Source organism: Nicotiana tabacum, chromosome 21, assembly GCF_000715075.1.
Source record: "Nicotiana tabacum cultivar K326 chromosome 21, ASM71507v2, whole genome shotgun sequence".
NCBI lineage: Eukaryota > Viridiplantae > Streptophyta > Magnoliopsida > Solanales > Solanaceae > Nicotiana > Nicotiana tabacum.
The window spans coordinates 72,574,375-72,592,074 of record NC_134100.1 but is presented as its reverse complement, the minus strand read 5'-3'; positions in this window follow the sequence as shown (position 1 = coordinate 72,592,074).

The following is a 17,700-nucleotide window of genomic DNA, read 5'->3' as shown; positions in this document are numbered from 1 at the left end:
ACGCAGAGGCACATTTGGGTCCGCAGAAGCGGACGAGCCTGGACTAAGTTATAACCGCACCTGCGATGGAAAGTTCACAGGTGTAGAGCCGCATATACGGCTGTGGGTTCGCATGTGCGACTTCGCTGGGCAGAAAAGGGACAATTCCGAGGGTTTAATTTCATTCTCCATTTGTGAAGCTAGAGAGCATGGATTGAGGGAAAATTTCGAGGGTTTTTCGAAGGAAACATTTGGGTAGGATTCTTTACTTGTTTTTGAATAATTTCCACTACGATATCATTTATTCTTCCTTTACTAGTGAGTTGGGCCGTACATAGAGATTTCAAGGTATATCAGCCAGGGTCCGTAAACCTCGGAGTCCCCCTCTATCCTTATTATGATATTTTTCTTCTTCTCTTTATACTCTAATGTATAGAGACACTTAGTATTTTCTCTTAGAAGCTTGTGACTTATTTCTACGTGTAATTATTTGAATCGCAGTTTCTATTTATATTTTATGTGTTGAGATTTGAGTTCCGTTTTATATTCAGTTATTCCGCAAATTATTAGGCTTACCTAGTCCTGGAGACTAGGTGCCATCACGATATCCTACAGAGGAAAATTTGGGGTCATGACAAGTTGGTATCATAGCTCTAGGTTCATAGGTGTTATGAGTCATAAGAAGGTTTAGTAGAGTCTCACGGATCAGTACGGAGACGTATGTACTTTTCTTCGGGAGGCTATGGAACTAGTAGGAAAAGCTTCACTTCTTTGATTCCTTATCGTGCGAGATTTTGACTTAGGATTCTAAATTTTTGTCTTTCTATTCTCTCACAGATGGTGAGGACACGTACAACTGGATCACGTGACTAGACATCCGCGCCCCCTGTTAGATACGCGAGAGGCTGGCGCCAGGGTAGAGGTCGAGGAAGTCCACGTGGTGCAGCCAGAGCACCCGCATAAGCTGCTATAGAGGAGCCACCAGTATTTCTAATTGTAGAGCAGGCACCTGAGACATCTGTTACTGCACCTGCCATCCAGGAGACTCTAGCCCAATTTCTGAGCATGTTCAGTACCCTGGCTCAGGAAGGATTGATACCACTTGCTCCTTCCACATCTCAGGTCTGGGGAGGAGCACAAACTCCCGTCGCCGGTATCCCAGAGCAGCAGGTTCAGGCCGACCAGGTTCCACAGATCAAACCGATGCAGCCGGTAGCTCTAGTTCAACCTGAGGTTAGGATAGCCTATTCTGAGGCGGAGCAACTCAGGCACGAGAGGTACAAGAAGTACCATCCTCCTACTTTCAGTGGCTTGGAATCAGAGGATACTGAGGGTTTTGTTGAGGAGTGCCACCGCATCCTCCGTACTATGGGTGTTCCAAAGACTAGTGAGGTTTCTTTCACTACGTTCCATCTTAGAGGAGCGACATATCAGTGGTGGCGAGCTTACGAGTTAGGTAGTCCGGCAGAGGAAGTTTCACGTACTTTGACTCAGTTCTCAAATATGTTCTTGAGGGAGTATGTTCCTTAGAGTCTCAGAGATGCATGGCACGCGAGTTTGAGTAGTTGCACCAGGGTTCTATGACCGTGTAAGAGTATGCGGTCTGATTTAGTGATTTGGCCAGGCATGCACAAGCCTTGGTTGCTACTGTTTGAGAGCGAGTCCGTCGATTTGTTGAGGGGCTTAACCCCAATATCAGATTTAGCATGGCCAAAAAGTTGGAGATGGATATTACGTACCAGCAAGTAGTAGGGATTGCTAGGAGGTTGGAGGGTATGCTAACTTGGGAGAGAGAGGAGAGAGAGTCCAAGAGGTATCGAGAGACTGGCACTTATAGTGGTACTCTTGCCCCAACTGCAGCTCGTCAGGGTAGGGGTTATATGGGTTGCCCTGTTCATTCAGCACTTTCAACCGTCAGTGGTGGTCCGGCCACTCCTAGGCCTCAGGATCCCTATTATGCACTGCCAGTGTCTAGTGTACCTCCTGTATGGGGTGCTTTTAGTGTTCAGTCCATCCGATCAGACTCGAGTCAGTCGCAGTAGCCACATCCTCTAAGAGCTTGTTTTGAGTATGGTGGCACTAATCATGTGGTGAGGGATTGCCCTAGAACTAAGAGGGGTATACCTCCCCAGATTTCTTAAGCACCGCGTGCTCCACCGGATCCTCAAGCTATGATTACACCACCAACTACCACTCCACCTGCACCTCTAGCTAGAGGTGAAGGGTCGAGCAGGTAGAGGTCGCCCCAGAGGGGGAGGCCAAGCCAAATATTATGCCCTTCCTGCTAGGATGGAGGCAGTTGTATCAGATTCTGTCATCACATGTATTGTTCCGGTCTGTCATAGAGATGCACCAGTCTTATTTGATCCAGGCTCCACTTATTCCTATATGTCGTCTTATGTTGCTCCGTATTTGGGTATATCTCGTGATTCTCTGAGTTCACCTGTCTATGTGTCTACACCCGTGGGTGATTCTATTATTTCTGACCATGTGTATCGGTCGTGTTTGATTGTTCTTAGTGGTTTTGAGACCAGAGTCGATTTATTATTGCTTAGTAGGGTGGATTTTGATGTTATTTTGGGCATGGACTGGTTGTCTCCCTATCATGTTATCCTTGATTGTCATTCCAAGACAGTGACGTTGGCTATGCTAAGTCTACCGCAGCTAGAGTGGAGAGGTACCTTAGATTATGTTCCTAATAGGGTTGTCTCATTTCTTAAGGCTTAGTGAATGGTTGAGATGGGATGTGATGCGTATCTGGCCTATGTGAGGGATGTTAGTATTGATACTCCTACTGTCGAGTCTGTTCTGGTAGTGAGGGACTATTCAGATGTATTCCTGATGGATCTTCTGAGTATGTCGCCCGACAAGGATATTGACTTTGGCATTGGTTTGTTACCGGACACTCATCCCATTTATATTCCACCTTATCATATGGCCACAGCAGAGTTGAATGAATTAAAGGAGCAGTTGCAAGAATTGCTCGATAAGGGCTTCATTCGGCCCAGTGTGTCGCCTTGGGGTGATCCTGTCTTGTTTGTAAAGAAGAAGGATGGTTCTATGCAAATGTGTATTGATTATCGCTAGTTGAACAAGGTTACAGTAAAGAACATGTATCCATTGCCAGGTATTGATGACCTATTTGATCATCTTTAGGGTGCCAGAGTGTTCTCTAAGATCGACTTGTGTTCAGGCTATCATCAGCTAAAGATTCGGGAACCAAATATCTCAAAGACTGCTTTCAAGACTCGGTATGGTCATTACGAGGTCCTTGTGATGTCTTTTGGGCTGACCAACGCCCCAGCAGCATTCATGCACTTGATGAATAGTGTATTCTAGCCCTATCTTGACTCTTTCGTCATTGTGTTTATTGATGACATTCTGGTGTACTCTAGGAGTCAGGAGGATCATGAGTAGCACTGGAGGACTGTGCTTCAGACCTTTAGTGAAAAGACGTTGTATGCAAATTTTTTGAAGTGTGAATTCTGGCTAGAGTCAGTGGTATTTTTGGTTCATATAGTGTCGAGTGAGGAGATCAAGGTAGATCCGAAGAAGATTGAAGCAGTGCAGAGTTGGTCCAGATCGTCCTCAGCTACGGTTATCCATAGTTTTCTTGGCTTGGCGGGGTATTACCGTCTATTTGTAGAGGGTTTCTCGTCTGTTGCAGCACCTATGACCAGACTGACCCATAAGGGTGCTCCATTCAAGTTGACCGAGGAGAGTGAGGAGAGCTCTCAAAAGCTCAAGACTGTTTTGACTACAGCCCAGTGTTGGTGTTGCCTGCTTGTTCGGGGTCCTATACAGTATATTGTGATGAGTCACGCATTGGTCTCGACACGGTGTTGATGCAGGACAGTAGGGTGATTGCCTACGCGTCTAGACAGCTGAAGGTGCATGAGAAGAATTATCCGGTCCACGACCTCGAGTTAGCAGCTATTGTTCATGCCTTGAAGATCTGGCGGCACTATTTGTGTGCTGTTCCTTGTGAGGTTTTCACCGATCACCGGAGTCTACAACATCTGTTTAAATAGAAGGATCTTAACTTGCGGCAGCGGAGATGGTTGGAGTTGCTTAAGGATTATGACATCACCATTCTATATCATCCCGGGAAGGTGAATGTGGTGGCCGATGCCTTGAGTCACAAGGCGGAGTGTTTGGGAAATTTAGCATATCTACCAGTAGCAGAAAGGCCTTTAGCCTTGGATGTTCAGGCCTTGGCTAACCAGTTTGTCAGATTGGATGTTTTCGAGCCGAGCAGAGTTTTGGCTTGTATGGTTTCTCAGTCTTCTCTTTATGATTGTATCAGGGTGCGTCAGTATGATGACCCCCATCTGCTTGTCCTCAAGGACACAGTTCAACACGGTGATGCCAAGGAAGTCACTATTGGGGATGACGATGTATTACAAATGCAGGGCAGGTTATGTGTGCCTAATGTAGATGGCTGGGGTAAGTTGATTCTCCAGGAGGCTCATAGTTCGTGGTACTCCATTCATCCAGGTGCCGTGAAGATGTATAAGGAATTAAGGCAACACTATTAATGGTGGCGGATGAAGAAGGACATAATGGGATATGTAGCTCGATACTTAAATTGTTAGCAGGTGAAGTATGAGTATCAGCGAGCGGGTTGATTTCTTCAGAAGTTGGAGATTTCAGAGTGGAAATGGGAGGGGATGACTATGGATTTTGTTGTTGGGCTCCCACGGGCTTAGAGTAAGTTCGATGCAGTTTGGGTGATTGTGGATAGATTGACGAAGTCAGCTCATTTCATTCATGTGGTTACTACATACTCTTCAGAGCAGCTAGCTCAGGTTTACATTCGCGAGATTGTCAGGCTTCATGACCCGCCAGTATCTATCATCTATGATCGGGGTACCCAGTTTACATCGCGGTTCTGGAGAGTCGTACAACATTGGGTACTCAGGTGGAGTTGAGTACAACCTTTCACCCTCAGATAGACGGACATTCCAAGCGCACTATTCAGATATTGGAGGATATACTTCGTGCATGTGTGATGGATTTTGGGGGTACTTGGGATCAATTCTTTCCACTTGCAGAGTTTTCCTACAACAACAGTTATCAGTCGAGCATTCAGATGGCACCGTATGAGGCTTTGTATGGTAGACGGTGCCGGTCTCTAGTGGGTTGGTTTAAGCAAGGTGAGGCTAGACTATTGGGTACAGATTTGGTTCAGGATGCTTTTGAAAAAGTTAAATTGATTCAGGATCGACTTCGTACAACCTAGTCTAGACATAAGAGTTACGCAGATCGGAAGGCTCGCGATGTTGCATTCATAGGTAGGAGCGGGTTTTGCTCCGGGTTTCGCACATGAAGGGTGTTATGAGGTTCGGAAAGAAGGGCAAGTTGAGCCCTAGGTATATCGGGCCTTTTTGAGATTCTTGAGAGGGTTGGAGAGGTGGCTTACAGACTTGCACTACCACCTAGTCTCTCTATAGTTCATCCAGTATTTCATGTTTCCATGCCCCGGAAGTATCACGGCGATCCGTCCATGTGTTACACTTCAGCTCAGTCCAGATGGACAAGTTTGAAAGTTGAGGTCAAAGAGAATCGATTCAGTGAAGGTTCAGTGGAGACCCAGTCGAGGAGGTGACTTGGGAGACCGAGCATGATATGCGCAGCCGTTACCCTTATCTTTTCACCACTTCAGGTATATATATATATATATACTCGTTCGAGGATGAACATTTGTTTTAAGTGGGAGACGATGTAACGACCCAGCCGGTTGTTTTGAGAGTATTAGCCCCGAAAACCTATTTATTACTCCCTCTATTTCAATTCTGGGGTTTTTGACTTGCCAAGGTGCTTGGTGTCAGGTTCGGGAGAGTTTCAGAGTGGAATGAGACACATAGTCCCTAAATTGGGAGTTTAAGTTATAGGAATTTTACGTAGTTTGTATTGTGTGAAGACGACTCTGGAATGAAGTTTTGACGGTTCCAATAGCTCCATAAGGTGATTTTGGTCTTAGGAGCGTGTTCAGAGGTTGATTTGGAGGTCCGTAGGTTATTTTAGCATAAATTGGCGAAATTTGGAAATTGAATAATTTTTTAAAGATTTCACCGAGAATGGACTTTTTGATATCGAGGTCAGATTCTGATTATGGAAGTTGGAGTAGGTCTGTAATGTCAATTATGATTTGTGTGCAAAATTTGAGGTCAATCGAACTCGGTTTGATACGTTTCGGCATCAGATGTAGAAGTTTGATGTTTTAAAGTTCAATAGGCTTGAATCTATGTGCAATTCACATTTTTTGCGTTGCTTGATGTGATTTAAAAGCTTGACTAAGTTCGAATAATGTCTATAACTTGTTAGTATGTTTGGTTGAGGTCTCGAGGGCCTCGGGTTGATTTCGGATGGTTAACGGATTATGTTGAAGTTTAAAGAATCGCTGAAGTGCACCAGGTCTAGTGCAACTGCACTTGCGCAAGATTTACCACAAGTGCAGCCCATAGAAGAGTGAGGACAAGTGCAGAAGAGGATCTGGAGGAAGTGGGTTGTGGTCGCAGGTGCAACGTGAAGGCCGCAGAAGCAAAGTCACTTCTGCAGAAGTATGAGAGCAGAAGCGGAAAGGCCAGGGAGGCATGTTGATAGCATATGCGGACAAGGTCCGCAAGAGCGCATGCATAGAAAATCTCCTTGGCCACAGGAGCGGAAGCGCAGAGGAGCATTTGGGTCCACAGAAGAGGACGAGCCTGGACTAAGTTAGAACCGCATCTGCGATGAAAATTCCACAGGTGCGGAGCCGCAGATGCGGCTGTGGGTTCGCAGGTATGACTTCGCAGGGCAGAAAAGGGCCAATTCTGAGGGTTTAATTTCATTCTCCATTTGTGAACCTAGAGAGCTCGGATTGAGACGAAATTTTGAGAGTTTTTCGGAGGAAACATTTGTGTAAGGATTCTTGACTTGTTTTTGATAAATTTCCACTAAGATATCATTTATTTTTCCTTTAATTAAGGATTTAGGTTGTGAAATTTGTGAAAAGGGTGAAAACATTCTTAGGCTAAATTTTGAGGTTTTGATCGAGAATTTTATGTCGGATTTGAGTAATTTGGTATGGGTGAACTCGATATCGAATGGGTATTTGTATTTTGTGACTTTTACCCGATTCCGAGATGTGGGCCGAGGTCGACCTTTTGGGTCGATTTTTCGATTCTCTGCTAAAGTCGTAGTTTCAGTATTTATATTAATTTCTTGTAGTTGTATTCATGGTATGTAATTGCTTTTTGCTAGATTTGGGCTTTTTGGAGTCGGAAAGTCGAGGGAAAGGCATTCTTATCGATTGATTGAGCGAGATTTGAGGTAATTGACTTGTCTAACCTTGTTTGAGAAAATCCCCTTAGGATTTGGTACTGTTGTAACAATTTGTGATATGTGAATGCCGTGTACGCGAGGTGACGAGTGCATACATAGGATAAATGTGGAAATTCCGGTTCTTGTTGAGTAGTCTTATTTTAATTCCTTAACTGAGTTGCCTTAGCATGTGTAGTTATCATGTTTAGCCTAGTATTGGATGTCTACGTGGCTTAACTTTTACTTGACATTTGTGCAACATGCTTAGTTGAATTGCTTGCCTCTGTGATCTTGCATTCAGTCTTTAACTGTATGATTGCTTGCTGTAAATTCGTTGTTCCATAGGTTATGAGTTGTGTATTTACTTTTGGGACTACGAGGCAGTACCTCGGAAGCCCCCACTGTCGTGTATTTACTTTTCGAACTACGAGGCGATACCTCGGAAGATCCCATATTGCATATTTACTTTTGGGACTATCAGGCGGTACCTCGAGAGATCCCCCTGTTGTGTATTTACATTTGGGACTACAAGGCGATACCTCGGGAGTGCCCCTGTTGTTTTCCTCTATTTGCTGGGCTGTTACCTTTCTGTAATTTTTTGTTGTTCATTTCTCAGTCATTTCATTGTATTATTATATTTTCTACATCATTTCCTTTTATTCCAGTAGGGCCCTGACCTGACCTCATCACTACTCTACCGAGGTTAGGCTTGGCACTTACTCGGTACCGTTGTGGTGTACTTATATTATACTTCTGCACATCGTTTTGTGCAGATCCAGATTCTTCTTACCAAATGATGTACCTGTGAGTTGAGCCGTACATGGAGACTTCAAAGTATATCTGCCACCGTCCAGAGACCTCGGAGTCCCCCTTTATCCTTATTATGTTGTTTTCCTTATTCTCTTTAGACTCTGATGTATAGAGACAATTAATATTTTCTCATAAAAGCTTGTAACTGATTTCTACCGGGTTTTGGCAGTTGTAATTATTTGAATCGCAGTTTCTATTTATATTTCATGTGTTGAGATTTGAGTTCAGTTTTATATTCAGTTATTCCACAAATTGTTAGGCTTATCTAGTCTTGGAGACTAGGTGCCACCACGATACTCTACGGAGGGAAATTTGGGGTCGTGAAACAACAATAATAGTTCTATCTAAATCCTAAGAACAAATTGTCACGACCCCAATTTCCATTTGTAGGATGTCGTGATGGCACCACAGTCTTTAACACTAGGTAAGCCTAACACTTACTGAAATAATAGCAAAATTCAACCACAACTATTAAATATGAAATAGAAATTTCTATACAAAGCTAACAATCCCAAAACGGGTAGTACAAGTCACAAGCTCTATTGAGTTCACTAGAAAATCTATAAGTACAATTGTTCTGGAATAGAAATAAACTATACAGACTCCGAGGCTTGCGAACGCAACAGCAGGTATACCCTGAAGTCTCCACAGCAATATCTGTCTATCTAATAACCAACAGACTCCGAAGTACTTGGATTTTCACAAAAAATTGCAGCAGTATAGAAGTGTAATACTAATAACAGAAAGCGAAAATCAGTAAACAAGAACCAACAAGTGATATAAACAGTAAAACAATAAGAACACCACCAAATAAGGAAGCACAAAGGACAATCAATTAATCAAGTCGTTCTAACACAAGTTTTACAAAAAAATAACTCGGTGGTACTTAATCTTATAGTCACAAGTCACGGGTCTCAACCCACAATCATATACTCACGGCACCTCGTGCCCACATTTCGCATCACAATAACACGGACAACTCACGTGCCAAAATCTCAATCTGCCCGGCATGATCATAGGCTCATAATCACAATCCTCCTGGTATGATCAATGGCTCAAAATCATAATCCGCCCGGCATAGTCACAGGCTCAATATAAACATGGAACAGATAATACAAAGACACATGGGCATGATAAAAAAATGTCCAGTTTTATACTCCTGATCTAGTATAAGTGGCACGCTACGGTGTATGCTTGTGCGAGTGTACTACTGCCGCCCAAGTCAACTAGTTATATCAAAGACATCGAATGGCTAGTCGAAAGAACAAAGAAGGTCACGCAGGTGTATGACAAACACACGGAAAAGCACACCATCACATGAAAATCATCAACATAATGTCTCCAACCATCACACATCATCCCTGACATTGCCACCCTTATCTCTCTGATAGCCACCTGTATCACTCCGCCCCGACATTATCATTAGCCACCCTTATCTCTTTTATATCCACCCGTATCATTTCGCCCTGACATTATCATTAGCCACCCTTATCACTCCGCCCGGACAATAACGCAATAGCCACCCGTATCACTCCGTACATTCAACAACAGTGAGATGCCACCCTTAGGCCGCGCATAACAACAACAGTGAAATGCCAACCTTATAATCTGCATAACAACAATGGTGAAACGCCACCCTTATTCTATGCATAACAACAACCAAACACAACAAATTACATGTGTTATCATCACAACAACACAACATATCAACTCGCATCAGAAGTGCCCGTAAGCCACAACCTTTCCAAAGATTCAACAATATCAATATTTTCACAACAAATAGCTCACGGCTTGACACAACGTATCTAGAATCGTAATGACAACAAAATGCCGAAAAAGTAACTCAACAAGGAACAACACCCTTTTTTAAACACAACTTCGATTAGAATAGATTAATGATTCTTAATAACCTCAATTCGAATTAATTGTTTAAGGATAATCTCGATGGTGATAGTACTTCTATGGAATGGCAAAACTTCGGACTCTCGTGTATGAATTAGGCTAACAATGAAAAATATGGCACGAACTAGTACTACATCTAAAAGCATGAGTGAAACCAGGCAACAAAGGATATCATGTGACGATAAATTTCAATCAAGAGTAGCTCCACAATAAAAGAAATCACATAATGACATAACAACTCCAAATAAAGCATATAAGAGCAGACTCGACAAGTAAAGAATGTGACATGTATTGACAACTTCAAATATAGCATGTGATAGTAGACATGACGATTAAAAGATATAACAAGTGATAACAATTCCAAATAAGTACATGAAAGAAGCCTAGAGTCTAAGCCGGTCAATTTTCCACATATAAGCCCGGATACGTACTCATCACCCCGCGTACACGGCATTCATACAACACAAATACCACAAACGACTCAAATCCTAACAGGTAGTTCCCCCACACAAAGTTAGGCAAGATACTTACCTCAAGAAAGCTAGACCGGTACTCTAAAATGACCTTCTCGAATGAAACAACCTCCAGACGACTCAAATCTATCCAAAATAACTAAATATCATAAATAAAAACCATAGGAAACAATTACGGATAATAAAGCTTCGATCTTTAATGAAACCTAAAAAGTGAACACCGGGCCCACACCTCAAAACCTGTTAAAAATCATAAAATCCGAACACCCATTCCGATACAAGTCCAACCATACCAAATTTATCCAACTACGACATCAATTTGTTCTCCAAATAATCATTTTACATTTTTGAAAGTTTTCACAAAATTCCCACTTTTCCCAACTCAAACAACTAATCTAATGATAAAAACAAAGATAAAATCATGAAATAAAATCAAATACGGGTAAAGAACACTTACCCCAATCCAACACGTGAAGAACCCCTCAAACATCGCTCAAATCGGAGGTCTACAACTCAAGATATGATAAAAATGGTCAAACCCTCAAAATATAGTTCTTTATATTTTGCCCAGTGAATTATACATCGCGATCAAGGAACATCCATTGTGATCGCGAAGAGAAAAATCTTCAGTTGCCAAAATATGCTTCGCGAACGTGATATAAAAGTTGTGAACGCGGTGACCAAGATCTTCAGACACTACGCAAACGCGCTTGTGTACTCGCGAACACGAAGAGAAACAAATGTCTGGTGCATTCCCGCCTTACCTCTGCGTGATCGCAGACCACTGTGTGCGAACGCAAAGACAAAAGTCTTCCAACCTTCGCGAACACGAGCTCCTATTCACAAACAAAAAGAACAATATTGCATACCTCGAAATTACACTACACGAACGCGATGAAGAAAACTAGATAACAAAACCAACATGAGAAACATGAGAAAATGGTTTGTGGCCCATCCGAAACACACCAGTGGTCCGCGGGACCCCGTCGAAACATACCAACAAGTTTTATAACATAATGCGGACCTGTTAGAGGCCTCAAATCAAATCAAACAACATCAAAACTACGAATCGCTCAACAAATTGAACTTAATTAACTTATGAACTTTCAGCTTCTACAACTCGCGTCGAATCATATCAAATCAACCCGGAATGAACTCAAATTTTGCATAAAAGTTCCAATTGATACAACGAAGCTATACCAACTCCCGAGATTGAAATCTGAACCCGATATTACCAAAGTCAACTCCCGGTCAATCCTCTTATGTCACGCCCCGACCTTGGGGAGCACGTCCGGTGCTCAACTGAGATACCCCGGTCAAGCAAGCCTGTATAATACCTTCTACCCAACTCACCCATGAATAAAGAGAAGAATACATTTCATTAATTAGACAATAAGGAGATCATATATACAACACCAATCCATTACTATTAGCTACTTCATTTATAAGTCCCTTCATTCATAATTCCCAAAATATATATATATATAAACTTATATTTTGAAATGGGACTTGTGATACAAATACAACATATCAAGTTGACTCTTCCAACACCAAAATACAACCCACACTATGTCTACGGAGCCTCTAAGTACAACCGAAGAGTAATATGGAAGTGTTGGTGACAAGGCCCCGGCTATACCTCAAAACACAAGGTACAACATCAAGTGAAATCAGGCCCGGAACAAAGTAGGGCTCACCAAGACCTACTGAATAGAGAGTAACTGCTAACGAGGATCAAAGTTGCTCGCTGATGAACCACCTGCATCCATTGAAGATGCAACTCCCCCGACAAAAGGGACGTTAGTACATATGGAATACTACTAGTATGTAAACCTAAATATCCTCTTCGAAATAGAATGCCAATATAACAAAGGGGAAAAACAATGGAAGCAACAAGGAACAATCAATGATATCCAAATGCCAAATATAAAACATAACAATTTTCAAAATATGGATATTAATATATATTTCTGGTTGGGAGACCATTAGCACCGATATAGATATACCACCGTGTATTTAGCACAAAGTCTGATCACGGCCCGATCAGCTAGGCCGTCTTATCCGAAGACATCAAGCATAATCACAATAACAATCACAATTTCAATTTTAATTTTCAGCACAAACACCGCCATGTGTGCGGCATGGCGTCCGATCACGACCCGACCGGCTAGGCCATCTCACCATAGTGTCGTGTGGATCTACATGGCCCTTTTCTAGCAATCAACTCATCCCAATGAAGGGGAATATTCTTATCACATAAATCTCATCCCAAATAAGGGAAATAATCACAACGCACACCTACACCGACACATGTAGTTTCGGGGTAAGGATATTTTAACCTACCCTTCCTCGGTAACTAATGATGCTCCCAAAAACATTTTGTTTTTCACCCAATGGAAAAATAAGTATAAATATATTTTATATTCACCTCATTATCTTTCACACTATAAATAGCTTCATTAGTACTTTCAACCATTCACAACATCATTATTTCCTTGGCTCTCTTGGCCATACTCATGATTCTTCATTCATGGCACTTTGACCATAATTCATATTCCACATTTTTCATTTCTAGACTTTACATGATCATCATCACAAACATCAACATATAGAATATTTCGAAAATCATAATTTTAAGTTCATCAGTAGTGGAGGCTTTAAACACATTAGACCCCTTTTCAAAGTATGGTGCACAATGACTTGCAATCACAACATAAGTTAAAAATCATAAATGAGTAATACACCGTATATTTTCAAATATTTCTTCTTAAAAGGCAACACACAATTTCAACTCTTGAGTACATAAGAATCAAATCACATTGGAAATATTTATAAAGGAGGGCATGGTGATTTACGATTTACACACAACTTCAAGTCAAGCATATTGGGTTTCTTTTCCAAGTCAAGCATAATGAACTTTCATTTGAAACATGAATTGAAGTTATAAAATTTTAATACCTAAACCTTATTTGACCACATTCCCAAAGGAGATCATGACGAGATAAGAGCAATTGGAACACGTTTTGAGTATATACATATTTCATCACAACGCTTACTTGCGATATTCGAATTTATTACGAACAACTCGGAACATGAGAATTAGGAACTTTGGCCAACCATACTTGAAACTTACGGGAACATCATAGAATTATATTCCAAGAGAGAAGTTTATCCAACATACCTGAAATTCGCCCCTTAATAATACTACGATGTTCCACCACACTAAACAACTTCAATCTATAACAATTCAACACAATTGTACCAATATTACTAAGATTTATATACTTTAAGCCATTTAGACTTTTTCTCAAATATCTAATGTGCATATCTTTCTACAACCTCCTCCAATGGAATTTCTTCACCTAACAACCACCTTCCACACCAATGATTCACCTCACAATCATCTCTAGGCCATCCACAACTTCCATTAGCACATGCATGCCCAACTATTCACTCCCAACCCATAAATCTTATCAATTAATTCATTTTACAATATCTATAATACAAACACAACCTAGGTTAGGCACTTATGGCTTCCAATCACCATCCCATAAGTCCTAAGACATATTTCATACATAAATAATCACCATGAATTAGTTAGAAATGGTAGACATACCTCTTATAGACCAAATCTTGAAAGACAACGTGTAGTGTTCTTGACCGATTTGTGGATTTGAATGGAAATCTATGGATCTTCAAGATTAATCCTAGTTAATATAAGCGTTTAGGAGTAGTAATCAACTTAAAATTACTCCAAAAACATTACCTTGGTCCATGGGAGGGAAGTGTTGGGTGGATTACCCTTGAAATGCAAGCCCTAGCTCAATGAAATGACTTAGCCCCTCTCTCTACCCGGCCTTGGGAGTATTTATAGGTCTCCTACGTGCACGTCCGCACACATGGGCAAGTGACCGCGCATCTCGCCGCACACACGAGGCTGAAACCCCCTTATATGTGCGGCCGTGCATCTGGGCGTGCATATGGCATAGGTCTGGTAAAATGGCCATAACTGTTTTTATACATTTCCAAATGACAAACGGGTTGATGCGTTGGAAACTAGACTCAAAGGGCTTTAATTTGATAGGTATATCACCACCTAAGTATTTAATATTTTTGGGAGTGGCATTTGTTTGAATTTGGGTCAGATGCTAATTGAGACATCCTTTCCACTTAATGTATCCAACTTGTTCCACACAAATCCTTGCCATTCACAAAACTCCTTCGTATGTTCCAACAAACCTTAAACATACATTTTCATTTCAAAATGATGTGGTTGTATCCCATAGGTCTCCTTTAATACTCGAATACGTTATTCCCAAATACCGTTGGCGCACTTTAAAATCTTAAATCATTAAAAAAATTTAACGGGGCCTTACATCTTAACCTTTCAAGCCTTCAACTTTCCATTTTTTGTTGAAATGCATCAGTTTAACCTACGTACCTCCAAATCCAAATCCAGAAATATGACTAAGTCACAAATCACCATACAAAGCTATTGGTATCACCAAAATACCATTCTGGAGTCGTCTACACAAAAATCAAACTCTTGTCAACTCTTACCACTTAAGTTGATAAAGCAAGAATACTTCTTCCAAATCAATCTCGAATCATCCAAAATCCGAACTGGACCACATATGCACGTCATAATACATGATATGTAGCTGCTCGAGATCTTAAGTCATTGGACGGGATGATAATTCTCAAAACGACCGGTCGGGTCGTTACATCCTCCCCCTCTTAAACAAACATTCGTCCTCGAACATGCCAAGAACCATTTTGAAGTCGTCAAAATCACTGAGTGAACTTACCGTACATACACTCGGTCCCTACACTAACACACGGTATCAACCTCGACCAGCTGCAACAACTCCTGCATGCACTCACAAGGTGCAATCACACGACGTAACACATCACACATATGTCCATAACAACATCTCTGAACATAATATCTGCCCATATTCAAATTTAGCAACAATTAATAACCTCATCTCAGCTAAAACCTTGTCCCAAACCTTCACAATGCTGACAACTGTGCAAGAAACCTGAAAATATCATAACCATTCGCCCAAATAAACATGTCACACCCTACACCATCGGGGCACAAACCGCGCAAGCTCTAAAACACAATAAGAATAACGCGAAAATGATTGGATATGCAAAGAGAAACACAAGAGAGAACTATCAAACAAGCTTGATAGACACAACTCCCTATCAGTACCATACTACGAATCAGATCCACAAGGGAGAATCAAAACATATGAACTATTCTCAAAACGAGCATCGCTTCAGTGAAGGTTCAATGGAGACCCGGTAGGAGGTTACTTGGGAAATCGAGCATGATATGCGCAGCCGTTATCCTCATCTTTTCACCACTTCAGGCATGTCTCTATACTCATTCGAGGACAAACGTTTGTTTTAAGAAGGGGGGGATGTAACGACCCAACCGGTTGTTTTGCGAGTATTAGCCTTAAAACCCTATTTATTGCTTCCTATATTTCAATTTTGGGTTTTGTGACTTGCCGGGGTGCTTGGTGTCGGATTCGGGAGAGTTTCAGAGTGGAATGGGACACATAGTCCCTAAATTGGGAGTTTAAGTTATAGGAATTTAATGTAGTATAAATTTTATGAAGATGACTCTGGAGTGAGGTTTTGACTGTTCCAATAGCTATGTAGGGTGATTTGTTTCTTTGGAGCGTGTACGGATGTTGATTCGGAGGTCCATAGGTCATTTTAGCGTCAACTGGCGAAATTTGGAATTTGAATGATTTTTTGGAAGGTTTGACCGGGAGTGGACTTTTTGATATCGGGGTAGGATTTCGATTATGGAAGTTGGAGTAGGTCTGTAATGTCAATTATAACTTGTGTGCAAAATTTGAGGTCAATCAAAATTTATTTGATAGGTTTCGACATCAGATGTAGAAGTTTGATGTTTTAAAGTTCAATAGGCTTGAATCTATGCGCAATTCGCATTTTTAGCGTTGTTTGATGTGATTTAAAAGCTCGACTAAGTTCGTATGATGTTTTAGGACTTGTTAGTATGTTTGGTTGAGGTATCGGGGGCCTCGGGTTGATTTCGGATGGTTAGTGGATTAAGTTGAAGTTTAAAGAAAGGTTGAAGTGCTCCAGTTCTGGTGCAACCGCACTTGCGCAAGATTTACCGTAGGTGCATCCTGTAGAAGTGTGAGGCCAAGCGCAAAAGAAAACCTGGAGGAAGTTTCTTGTGGTCGCAGGTGCGACGTGAAGGCCGCAGAAGCAGAGTCGCTTCTGCAGAAGTATGAGCGCATAAGCGAAAAGGCCAGGGAGGCCTATTGATCGCAGATGCGGACAAGGTCCGCAGGAGCGCATGCACAGAAACGATCCTTGTCCGTAGGAGCGGAAGCGCAGAGACGTATTTGTGTCCACATAAGAAGACGAGCCTGAACTAAGTTAGAACCACACATGCGATGGAAATTCCACAGGTGTGGAGCCGGAAATATGGCTGTGGGTTCGCAGGTGCGACTTCGCAAGGCAGAAAAGGGCCAATTCCGAGGGTTTAATTTCATTCTCCATTTGTGAACATAGAGAGCTCGGATTGAGGCAAAATTTCGAGAGTTTTTCGGAGGAAACATTTGGGTAAGGATTCTTGAATTGTTTTTGATTAATTTCCACTAAGATATCATTTATTCTTCCTTTAATTAAGGATTTGGGTTGTGAAATTATTGAAAAGGGTGGAAACATTCTTAGGCTGAATTTTGAGGTTTTGATCAAGAATTTTGTGTCGGATTTGAGTAATTTTGGTATGGGTGAAATCGATACCGAATGGGTGTTTGTATTTTGTTACTTTTACCTGATTCCGAGATATGGGCCCGGGTTGACTTTTTGGGGCGATTTTTTGATTCATTGCTAAAGTCGTTTCACTATTTAAATTAGTTTCTTGTAGTTGTATTCACGGTATGTAATTTCTTTTGGCTAGATTTGGGCCGTTCGGAGTCGGAAAGTCGAGAGAAAGGCATTCTTATCGATTGATTGAGCGAGATTTAAGGTAAGTGACTTGTCTAACCTTGTCTAGGGGAAATCCCCTTAGGATTTGGTACTGTTGTAACAATTTGTGATATGTGAATGCCGTGTACGCGAGGTGACGAGTGCATACACAGGCTAAATGTGGAAATTTCGGTTCTTGTTGAGTAGTCTTCTTTTAATTCCTTAACTGAGTTGCCTTAACATGTATATTTATCATGTTTAGCCTAGTATG